This window comes from Lissotriton helveticus, chromosome 7 (genome assembly GCF_964261635.1).
Source record: "Lissotriton helveticus chromosome 7, aLisHel1.1, whole genome shotgun sequence".
Lineage (NCBI taxonomy): Eukaryota > Metazoa > Chordata > Amphibia > Caudata > Salamandridae > Lissotriton > Lissotriton helveticus.
Window position 1 is genome coordinate 157312703 of NC_136068.1, and position 13107 is coordinate 157325809.

The 13107-nt window shown below is 42.6% G+C and overlaps 1 protein-coding gene across 1 annotated transcript in view; it reads left to right on the forward strand.

The window, feature by feature from the left end:
* The window catches only part of LOC144768973 (piezo-type mechanosensitive ion channel component 2-like), a 700333-nt gene that overhangs the window by 490415 nt on the left and 196811 nt on the right, over positions 1-13107 (forward strand). The window lies entirely within an intron of this gene.

Sequence of the window (13107 nt, forward strand, 5' to 3'; positions counted from 1 at the left end):
CACGAGTGTGATAGATTCAGGTTATTGGTACAGTATGTGTATGGAAACAATTACCTTTAGGATTCAGTAATGAACTATGGTTATTTGTAATCAGCGTATCACTCACAGGTTGAATATTGTTTTATAAGCACAAGGATTGATCATTTATGATCCCGTTATTGGGCAGAGCACAATCTGGAAATTAATTTTGCATGCAAAGAGCCCTACAATATAACGCTCTCCACATATTATAAGCCCATCTTATAATACACTTTAAACATTATTCCTTGGCATTTTGTCTCAATAAATATGCCTAACATAACTCTAAAAGTGGGAAACATCATTTACCCTGCGTGCGTTACGCCGCATTTGTTACACTGCAAAATATTTTACAATGCAGGTCTTTACACTGCAAACTATTACAACACATTCCCCAAAGTAATGCCCCCCCCCCTTTAGTTAGACTAGTAAATTGCATTGTAATTGGGAATGTTTTGTAATGGATTGCATTGAAAGCCCTGCATTGTAAAAGATTTTGCGGTGTAAAAACTGTGGGGTAATGGCACGCGGAATAAAAGTGTGCAGGGTAAAGTGTCCTATTCTATAAAAGTATACCATACTTTCAATGATACAGATGTGGAATTCGACAATTGAAGGAATTAATGTACGCCCTTTGCTAGAATCTCTATATAACCATCATTTGGTACACCCACGCAGAACATTTTTAAAGTCTTAAGTATCTTTGTAGTGAAGTGGATTATTATGTGGTGTGTTTGTGGAACATCACCACATAGTTATGTCACAGTCTTTATCAGGTCCAGTTACGTTTCTTTAAGAAAACCCTTAGCTCAGTCCTGTGTTGCTGTGGCACAGAGCAGTCAGGCTTAATCAAAGGAACAAGATTAAAGCATTTAGAAGCACTAAATCAACAACAAAGTAGGAAACACTACACAATAAAAATCTAACACTAAATTATAAAAATAGAGTGTATTTATAACTTAAATTAGACACCGAAACAACAAACATCTGTCAAAACTGGAGAAATAATAAATAATAGTCACCTGGCTAGCAGGGTTACTTCTTTTAGCTTGGACGGGCTACACAACAGAGTTGGAGACAGTCACAGGGACAACTTAGCTCTAGTGAGACAGCTACCAGTCACTTTTCAGCAGTATTAGGGTTCTCAGTGACTTCCTCCTTTAACGCGGTCCACCCAAGAAGTGGTCCTGATGCTTGAGATGCAGGATGCTGAGATGCTGAAGACACTGGAGATGCTGCAGAGAATCAGTGAGTATTTCTGGGGCCAGTCTGGTATCTACGAGCATCAGTGGTCATCTCCGGCCCTGGGTCTTTGGTCTCCAAGACTGCAGAGGGAGTCCAGTGCAAGTCCAGTTGCCACTGTACAACTTCCTCCCGTTTCCAGTGGTATTTAGCACTTACTTGTAGGGGAGTGTGTCCTAATTACCTGTTGTTTTGGTACTTCTAAATACTTTACACGTGTTCTTTTGGTTAAGCCTGACTGCTCTGTGCTACTGCTACAGAGGAATGAGCTTTGGGTTTTCTCAAAGAAACCTAACTGGGCCTGATACAGATTGTGACATTATTACATGGTGAGACTTCACAACTACATCACATAATAATCCTCTTTCCTACATTGGTGTTTCAGCAGTAGGATCCAGTACATGTGTTTGGCCTGATCAGTGTCAAACTTGCCTGTATACCGTTCTCCTTTTTTTACCACATGGACTTCCATCCTCATGATTATTTCAGCTGGTGAAATTCTGGAAGCATTGTATGTCACTGCCCGTATCTATTCCAAACTGGAACAGCTTTTGAATCATTTATGGTTGTGGTATACTTGTTGTGAAAATTGTAAAAGCCCGCATAAAAAGATGAAAAAAAGAGAAAAAAAGATGCACAGCAGTAATGGGTGGACTTTGTCGACATTTCAATAAAGACACTAGAAGGTCGGTTAAAGGGCAAACAAGTTACTACCTATGATGGGCTATATAATTTAATTGTTAAAGAGCACATTCTAATTAAATGTTCAGAAATGCACAAGCATGTAGTGGACTTTAAGCTGTTCTGCCAGAGAGCTGGGTAGGATAGCTGATAAGTTGTGCAGAAAAGAGTATCAAAGAAGCCCATAGGGTGATCCTACAAAAGGGGGTCTAGCCTCCCCAATAAGGGAAGGAGGCAGGTAAAGATAAAGTTCTCTAAGGGGCCCTAAAAGTCTGCCCAGGAAGGTGAGTCTTGAGACCCATGCAAGGTCAAAGTGAGCAGTCATCAGGGATAGATTTATGGACATTCAAAGGCTGGGGTGTGCTATGACTGTCAGCAGCCAGAGCACAAGAGGGGAGAATCTGTTTGCATTAAGAAGCCCCCCGATGGTGGGCAGTCCAAGGGGGATTGCCAGTGTAAAGACTGGGATGAAAGCTGGTCCAGAGGAAACTAGGGGGTACACAGTGTCTGCGGGAGGTGTGGATGTTGAAGCTTTGGCAGCCTTACCTCCCAGTATGATGAAGTACAGGTAGTGACCAGAAATCAACAGGACCAAGGTAGAGGCTCTGAGGGATATGGGTGACAGTATGACCACTGTGGTGGATATACTGGTGTCCCCAGAGACAATTGTCCCAGATCTGTTACACAAGGTTGTCAATGCTGATAACAAAGTAAAGTTTCTCCCAATGGTTATGGTGAACTTTGAGTGGATAGAGGCTACTTGCCTGAAGAAGGTGTCTGTGTCCCCTGCCATTGAGGTGGAGTTACTGCTGGGAAATGGTTTGGAAACCTTAGCTTCGGCAGATGTTGAAAGGAGCACCTATGCAGTAATGTTGGGTCTCCCTGACAGGTGTGCATGTGTGTGTAACCACCAGGTCCCAAATTGCACTTCAAGGATGTTTGGAGCCTGGAATAATGGCCCAGACAACTTTTGCCAAGGACAGAAAACCTGTCCAACTTTTGAAGGCCTTTGCCAACAGGCTGAAAGGCAAGAAAAGGAAGATGTCAGTGGTACTCACATGGTGTACTAGGAAGAGGTAGTGCTGTACAGTGAGGCAAGGGATCCTAAACTAGGGGCAATCAGGAGGCAGGTGGTCTCCAACAATACAGAACATTCCTTCTAACAGAGCCCATGACACCCCCTGGCTGGACATTTGTGGCAGACTAAAACCTGGGACTACTTAACCGTTTGTACTGGCCCTAGATGTCAGAGAAGGTAAACACTGTTTACCACAAATATTTTTCCACGCAGGGAATTACAGAGCGGTTGTTGCAACGACCGCGTTGTAACCACGCATACCATTACCCCGTAAGTTGGAACAATGATTTGTCGAGGGGGCAGAAGGTGGGGGATTTATAATCCACCTCATTTGCTACAGTTGCACATACTGGTGTTGAAATAGTAAATTATGCTACTTCCAGCGTCCCCCCTCCGCAAGTCGTTGTTGCGACTTGCAGGGTAATGGTATGCGTGGTTACAACGCGATCATTGTAACGACCGCGTGGTAATTCCCAGCGGGGAAAAAAATTTGTTCAAACGAGGTATATTCGTCAGAGAAAGTCAAGGAGTTCTGTCGCTTCTGTGTCACCAATGAGGCCAGTGGTAAGGCAGGGGGACAACCAAGGCCTCCCTTAATCCAACTACCTGTGGTTGGGACCCCATTTGAGTGGGTAGTGATTGATATTGTTAGTCACCTAGATCCTCCAACTACCTATAGAAACTGATTTATCTTGGTGGTGGTAGGTCATGCCACCAGACATCCAGTGCCATTCCCCTGACCTGCAGTGGCTAGAACCCTCCTTGCACCTTCTTCACCAGGGTCACGTTCTCTAAAAAGGTCCTTCATGATAGGGGTGCCAATGTCATGTCTGCATTTCTAAAAGCTATATGGAATGAATGTGGTGCTACTTATATGTTCACCACTCTCTTTCCGCTCCAGAGAACTAGTTTAGTTGAGAGATTCAACAAAACCATGTAGGGCATGATTATGGGTTTGCCTGACAAACTCAGGAGAGGATGGGATGCTCTCCCTCAATGCCTACTATTTGCCTAAAGGGAGGTTCCACAAAAGGAAGTGGGCTTCAGCTCCTTTGGGATTTTGTTTGTGCACTGTGTGAGACATCCCTTGAGCTATGTTAGAGAGGATTGGGAGGAATCCTTGAAAAGAGCCCAAGAAAGTGTTGGTGTTGGAGCCTGTTGTACTGGAAAAGAAAGGGGAGGTCTGGTAGAGCTAGGCACCCCCAGGGACCCCCCGCCCCCACAGGATGATCCATGTTAACCTGTTTAAACCACACCATGACAGTGCTGACATGACTATGCACATGGTAATAGATGTGGAGAAGAATCGGAAAATGAGCTCAAGATGGCTCAGTGCATGTATTTGTGCTCTCCACAACCACTAATGGTTGAAATGCCATCTCCGTGAACCCATTAATGTATGCTGATTATAGGCTGGGTGTTGTATGAATGTGAGAAGTGTGTGTCAGTATGGAATGGAATGATAGATCAGAATGTGAGTGTGGTATCATCATGGGGACATGTTTCTTGCTTTTGTGTACATGCAAATTATAAGATGTCATTTTCAGAATAATATGACATGTACATTGTAATGGCACATTTTATATTTATTGCACTTCAAATATGTTTAGTGAGGTTATGCACATATTTTTAACGACTGTATATTTTAAATGAATATTAGACAATGTCTCTTTATAGAAAATAAAAAACAAAAAAGAATTAAATAAAATAATTAAATGGAGACAACACATAAATGAAGGTGTTGTGATTGTATAGCTAATAGTGGTCCACATAGCTGTTACCAGCCTATAGTAAAAGTATTTTGGTCAGATGCTTAAGTTTAGTATTGATGATTCCCCCCTTGCTTCCAGATCTATAAATTACCTTTAGGGGGGGGTACCTCTTTTTGCTTATTGTAGTTGTGCTCTCCTCCACCCTGACTGAACAGCTTTATAGCGACTGTTGCTAGTTGCTGGGATAGTTTACTCGACTGCTTTCTCTAAAACACCCAGTGGTGTGTCCATGATACAGAAAGTTCTGGGACACCCTGCAATTCTTACCACCAAAATAGCTCTTCTCCAACTGGCGGATGAGGAGGGATAAACACATGCAGACAGGACATTGTTGAAAACAGGCCTGGTGATTGCCAAAAAGAAAATTACACACTATGGCGACAGGCAGGTGCGCCAACTCTTGTCACACGGAGGGCAGAACTGGACTTATACTGTGTGTGAGAGACCAGTATACGAGTCCCCGGGGATGCCCAAAGAACCATCAACGTGTATGGAAAGCTTAGGAAAGATATTGGGAGGGAAGGAATAAATAATTACCTACAAACAGACTTCACACATCCCTGAACTGGGGATAATCAAATTCGCAGGCAGTTATTTTTTAAGCAATCTTTTTATTGGTTTGTTGTTAAAGGACACCATCGCTGTTACTATTATTACAGACAGTTTACATTTGTGCGAAAAATCAATCACATCAAAAAATACGTCCCAGCATTTTGGATGTGATTGATTGTCGCTCAATTATAAACTGTCTGTGATTAATATTAACAACAAGGGTGTCCTTTAATAACAAACCACTAAAGAGATTGTTTTTAAAAAAAAGGGGAAATTCTGTCCAGGTAAAGATTAGCGTCAAAGCTGAGCCTGCAAAGATGCTAGAGTTGGGAGTGGACACCGCCTGGGAGAGACCATGCCAATGCAGGTAGCCTTTCCAGGTTCTTCCACTTAGATGATGAGAACTACCAGGATAAGGGTTTGTTGCTTATCACCTTTCAGCTGGAAGAGAGCAGTTTAAGAAAGGAGATCTTTTTGAATTATCACCCTCCTCCCACCAAGTTTTTTAATGATGCTGCTGTTTATTTGACTCTGTAGTGCACTGGGCCTTGCTGCCCAAGCCCCAGTGCATGTGCTCTGACCCTTAAAGTATGTGTACAAATCGCTGATACCTTAGCTAAGAGAGGCTGCACTGAAGACTGGACTGCACCTGCTGCACCTAACCATAAAAGATGACTGTGCCCACTGAGGAAGAGCTCTACTCGTGCCAGCATGGAAGACGTGCTTCCAGGATTAGGTGGATGCCCTCCTGTTAAGCTTCAGGGCCACCAAAAGCTGAAGAAACCTGTACCCATCGAAGGACCAGCTGCCAGGAACACCTGCCCTCCACAAGTGCCTGCTGGACGACAACCTCAGTTCTTCCCTATGTGTCTTCAAGCCTGTGAAACCCTTAGCTGAGGTCAAAGGGGACTCCGGTTACCCTGCAAGAAAGTAACACTCACAAGAAACCATTGAAGACCGCTACAACTGGGAGACCAGTTGACCAGCGGCAACTGGACCTGCACTAGACTCCCCTAGCACTGTTGGAGGCCAAGACCCGAGGCCAGAGATTACCTTGGACACTTGTGGATACCAGGGTGGCCCCAGGACTACTTACCACATCTCTGTAGCATCTCCAACATCTTCAGCATCTCAGCAACCTCCATTTCTAGCATCAAGACAACGTCTTGCCTGGACAACATTAAAGGAGGAAAAGACACTCAGGACTCTAAAACTACTGAAAAGCAAAAGGTAACTGTCTCCTTTGACGGAAGCGGTCCCGCTGACTGGCTACCACTTCCTTGTGGCCCATCCAAGCTAAAAGAAGTAGCAATATTAGCCAGGTGGCTAGGTACTGCTCAATCGATTACTGCGATGTATTGCATCTTTTAAAAAGAATGTTCTTACCTTTGAAAAATCATATTTCCGGTTTCTCTTGATAGATTTTTGTCATTTTGGTGTCTAATTTAAGATACAAATATGCAATATTTTTATATATTGTTGTTGGGATCCTATTGTGTCGTGTTTCTTACTTATCTGTTGTTTTGGTACTTCTAAATGCTTTATGCTCTGTCATTTGATTAAACCTGACTGCTCTATGCCACAGCTACCCAGGACTGAACTTAGGGTTTTCTTGAAGAAACCTAACTGGATCTGATAAAGATTGTGACATTATTACCTGGTGAGGTCTCACAATCACACCACATAATACTCCACTTTCCTACAATATGTCTCTGCTTCAGGAATTGTGCCCTGCTATTCCCTACTTCTTTAACCCCACCACCGTGGTAAAATATTTTATGATATCTGCAGTTGTCTCTGCACTATTCAGTTACACAAGAAGTTGAAAGTTATCTGCAAAACTTTGTTTCTTCATGGTTAAAACTATGACTTGGTTTCAATTTGAGTTTCTTTTTCAATTTTTTGCCTTTAAATACTACTGTATTTATATATGTCAATACCCCTTAATAGTATTACTCAACCAGACCAAAACACTTATCAGCTCTAAGAAGTACAAACCCATCTGCTGAAATATTAGTGAAATTGTGTATTGGGAAAATAATTTAGATTTTAAGTACATTTTCTTAAGACTGCTTACATTTATTCTTAAATATGTACACACATATGTTCGGATGTGATTTTTCTCCCCACAAATTTTGCCAGGTAATACCTGGTGTAAAGGATTCAGAATTACATGTTTGCATCACAGAATACAGAGAAAGTGATATGACTTCATTAGTGTATTCCAACTTGTGGAACCTATAATAGGAGTTTAATACCACAATCGCTTATTACTGTACCATGCCCTACCTGTATTACTGCATCAAATAACAAGGCAGGCAAAATGGGGACCTTAAACGAGACACTGAACTCTGTGCTAAAGCTGCAGAAGACCCATTTGTACAGTCACAGAGTCCATTACCATTTGCCACTGTCAATGCTCTCTCACTTAAAACAACTTCCTAGAAGCTCTCAACAAAGGCCAAATCCTCACACTTCTAAATAAGCCTGCACTCGACTCTTAAGACTGTGCCAACTCCAGTCACTCACTCTCCTACCCATCATCCTCAGTGTTATTAAAAATGCATCCATTGGTCAACTCCAAGATCATATCAATGGCACCCATCTCCTGCTAGACTACCAGCCTGGTTTCAGGTAATGCAGCAGCACAGAGATAGCTTCCTTATACACTGTAGAAAACCCCCTCTGACCACAGATGAAGATGACTCCAGCCTAGTAATGGTTCTCTCAACTGCCTTAGACACTCTCAACCATCCCAAACACACCAACAGCCTGAAGTCACTGGCAATGGTCTTCATTGTTTCTCCTGCTACCTTTCCAACTAACACCAGTTCATTGACGTGGACATCGAGAAGATCCCTGTCACCAACATAGTCACCCAGGGTTCTATTTTATCCCTGTCATCTTCATCCTGTACATGGATCCCCTTGGGCTCTACTCAACAATAGCTTCATAATTTATTAATATGCAGACAGTACACAATTGTATTTGAAAAACGTGTCTTCTGCAGATATCCAGCACCTCAAACAATGCCTACACCTCATCGAGACCTGGATGTCCAGCACCTAGCTGAAGCTCAGCCACCACCAAGACAGTATTCCAGTTATTTGTAAAGAAAAGCAAGAAATAGTCTAACCCTAGACCAATTGCTTGGACCTTAATGACTTGAAGCTCCAACTTTCACCCAGGGCCAAAAATGGTGAGATTCATCCTAGACAACAGTCTCACCCTAAAGGAAAGCATTGCCAAGAAAACAAAGACAGCCCGGTACCATCTCTCCCTTCTGAAGAACCTAAAACCAGTGCTCCCAGAATGTGATTTAGAACTACTATTCAAGCCCTTATTCTCTCAGATATGGATTGTGGAACCACCCTGCACCATCACCTCCCAGACTCCACACTGGCTCTCAAAGGGACATCTGCAACATGTCTACTCAAGGCCCTAAGAAATATGACCACCCCGATCCTGATGGAACTCCTTGCTTGCCTGCACCATCTTCAAAACTAGCTGCATCATTTGAAAAGCCATACACATAACACATATATTCATATACAAATGTACACACATACTTAGATACATAGTCATACATGGCAATGTAATGCACATACACACATCAATGTTTGCTCCTAAAGTGTTATCTTATTATCATCTCCGACAATTTAACTTAAAGCATTGATTTAATGAATGACTAAAAGAGTTTACATGGCTAATCCACTGCATTATCTATTCTAGCTCGAACTAAAAATGTTGGTATGGCAAAATATATGTTTACTTTGAAATTACCAACAAGGATATGTCTGTTACCATATCAGGCTTAACAAGATTTATTGTTTAAAGTATACAGCTTCCCGACTAATATGCACAGTCCAGGACCTTTGCAGTTTGCAAGTGCACACCTCTTTGAAGCAATTTTCTTGCAGTATAAATACCTCTATGGATCAATGGATCAGGTCTATGCCTGAGTCCCCCAGTTATGTAATACATTTGAGGATATAGGTCAAAGTAACTGGGAGAGAAACCTTCTTTCCATGATCAGCGGTACAAGTCCACAATGGCACTGAAATTCTCCAGCATTGGATCTTTAATAGATTCACATGCTTAAATACATGCCCCCAACCACCTACAATGTTGGCTGGGAACACTCAGCACACTGATATTAAACAGCAGTCTTTGTACTAGCACTACTAACATTGAACAACATCGCAGACTAAAGACCATCTATCCATTTCATTATATGCCACAAACTCTTTCCAATGAGTTATCTAGACATTGATGCCACCATACTCCTCAGGCACAGACTTCCAGATGTTCTGCTATTTAGTGTAAGGGAATCCTCTGTAGCTCTGCTCCAACATTCAATGTCAGAACAGAAGAAAAAGAAAAAAACTATTATTTTTAGAAAGTGTGTTTCGAATGGTAAGATGATGATGACACTGCAGACGACTAAGGATCAGCCAATGCTCACATTCTATCATCAATGTGGGATCTGCCAACGGCATTGATGAAGTATAAAGTGACGGCACAGAACCCACTATTGATGACAGAAGATAATTTGCTGCTGACATGCTAACTGTACACCCGTCAAGGATGAGGCAGATGAGGTCAATGCCATACTGTCAATACCAGCAGGCTGTCCCGTCAGAAGAGACTATACAGGTATTAACAAAGGACTTCTTGTTGGTTGTTCAGCCAATTGTTTCTTCGCTAACAAATTTACCATTTCCCACTGTCTTGCCTGCTCAGTCTATGAGTAACTTGCCTTTGGAGGTACCTCCAGAGTTACTCCAGAGTTACTTCTGCAGTCAAGAGGAACTAGTGGAACCCTGCTTTAGCTTAGATGATGAGGACCAGTGAGATACTAGCCCAGGTCAGCTGTTTCAGAAACCTTTCCAAACTTCTGGGGTCCAGGAATTGTCCTCATTCTCTGTTGTTTTGAACTTGAAGACAAATCTTGACTAAAACTCCACGCTTCTGTGGTGTTTTTGCACCTTCTGTATAGATTCCTTTCAGAGAAGTTGCAAAATCTATTCCTTGAGTTCTGTCTGAAGTTTTTGTTTCTCCTTCTTGATGGGTTTACTAGAGGCGTTTCTCCAGAATATATCGGTGATGGACAATATTCAACACCCAAGCATCAAGCAAACTTTAAGTTTTACTCAAGAATTTCCTTCATGTTGAAAAATCGAAAGAGACCATTCCTGAACTTCAGAAGTATGATCAAGTTCTACATGAGCAAGGGTTTTGTTTGTTAACCCTACAAGAAAGTGTTCTAATAATATACTTAACCAAAGGTGCTTATTTCAGTATTCTAGTACTTTCAAAGCATTGTCAGTTCCTGAGATGTCATGTGGATGCAGAATATTACCAATTCAAAGCCCTTAAATTTAGTCTGAAGTAACCTCCTCAGATATTTACGAAATGCATTGTGCTGTTAGCAGCATACATTCATCAGAGAATTTTCATGAATCATTCTTACCTGAATATCTGGTAAATAAGGGGAGCCCTCTGTCGAGCAAGCACATCAAACACTGCCAATGGTGCTAAATATTCTAGCAGCACTTTGTCTTGCCATCAATAATGCAACCATCCACAGACATTATCTTCCTTGTCATGAGGATAGTAGCTCATGTGGGGAAAACTGTATCCTTCAAGAGAAAGAGCTCAAAAGCTCATGGCTTTAACATCTCATACTCATTCTCAAAAGCCAATGACTGTACAACTTCTTAAAACGTTTTACGTTACATATCTTCTGGCATCCAGGTGTGTGTTTCCACAATGTTGGCTTTGAGAGAGACTCATTTTGGAAGAGATAAATAAACTCTATATTAATTGACTTTGGTATTTACATAGTGCACCTCGACCAGTCAGTATGAGGGCACTTTACACTGCACCAAATGTTAACAAGTAACGGGGACATCGAGATGAGGGAAGGGGTAACCAAACTTGGAAAACACATATTTGGGGCTTATCATTAGAATACATAGAGCCAATTTCCATCGGCCAGCCAATCCAATTAATCAAGGGCTTGCACGTCCCCCTCAATATGTCCCTAACCATGGGCGACAGCCGTTTAACTTTCCACCCTTTGTTCCGTACCATGCTGGTCCCCAGTGGCAGCAACCTCTCCCCTCTGTACCGCCCTTTTTCCATTCCACTGAGCAGTGGCAGCAACTTCCCCAGCAACCACCCATTGCCAATCATTATTGGCAACAGCCATGGCAGGACCCGTCTCCATCCCCGTCCTTTAACCCCTCCTATACACAGTTTGCCCATCCCAATAGGTACTGTGTATTGGATGAGGTTGATTGACTTTCTTTTGAGGGAGGTTTAGTCATTAACCTCCCTCATGTAAATGAGGGAAAAAAGGATGCATCGTTGGGTACATTTCTCCCTACAAACTTAGAGGTGTCATCACCTATATCTGTTAGGGACAGTGCAGATTTATCTAACCCTCGATGTATTGCGGTTCCTGCCGGAAATCCAGCGCATGGCGAGTTAAAAATCCTTAGCTGGAACCTTGCTGGGATTTCAAGGAAGCTGGGCCTCCCGGAGTGGAATGCCTTGGTTGATGCCCACAATATCTGCATATTTCAAGAGACATGGGCTATCGAGCCACTGCATAGGGTGGGGTTTGTCACTCTTTTTGTACCAGCAGTAAAAACCAAGGCGGGGAAGGGACGGCCATCGGGGGGGCTTATTATCTGGATAAGTATCCTGCTTAATTGCAGAATAACTACTAAGAAGGCAGGAACTCCGGATATTCTTGGTGTCTCCCTATTGGGTCTACGGGGAAGTATAACCGTTGACCTTTACAATGTTTATATTAGGGGAACAAAAAATGGGTGTATTTCACCCACAATGAAGGAGCTTGAGGTTCAGCTGGGAGAGCAGAGTGGTTGTGGACATATCCTAATAGCAGGGGATTTTAATTGTACATATGAACCATTCCCCTTAGAAGGAATTCCAGATTTAGGAGAAGAGGACAGCAGATGGGGTATCCCTATTCTCTCTATCCCACCCATTAAGCGCTGGACTCGCAGTGCAATCCATCTCAATGCATTTACATTGGAGTTTGGATTAAGAGCTGCTAATGGTCGCACTCGATCTGATCTCCAGGGTGCGCCCACATTCAACAGGGTTGGCCAATGCACTCGGATTGACTATATCCTGCTGGATAGGGCCCTCTGGAGTTATGTTAACGATATGGTTATTACCAATACCGTAGAGAGCGACCATAACCCACTCTCCTTATCCTTAAAAAATCCTTGGAACATTGAAGCACTGCCAGTCTCTCTTGGCCGCCCACAGGGGATTACTGTCGCTACTTGTGGCAGGCGTCTAAAGTGGAGTAAGTTTATGTGCAATACCGACAAACTATCCACAATAGACGAAGTGGTTAAGGGCATGCAAGTTGAAATTGGCTCTATTAATCTGACCATAGCAGCAGACAAGGTCACCGCTGTTTTTGAAGCTGCTATAAAAACTATTGGGGACCTCTTTTGGGTACAATTGCCAGTGGGGAAACAGAAACCTAAACCAAAAGGCACACATGATTGGTATTCGGCAAATTGCAGGAAGGCCAAATCACGCTTAATAGAGGCAGTTAAAGGGAAGTCTCTCCCTCTAATCCAAATTGCCAGAAGAGACCATAAAAAGGCTTTACTGGTAGCAAAAAGGGAGTGGGAGGATAACTATTGGCTAACCCTTAAGGAAGCCAGCACGAAAAAAGACTCTAAATCCTTCTGGGACACCATAAGGGCGCGAAAC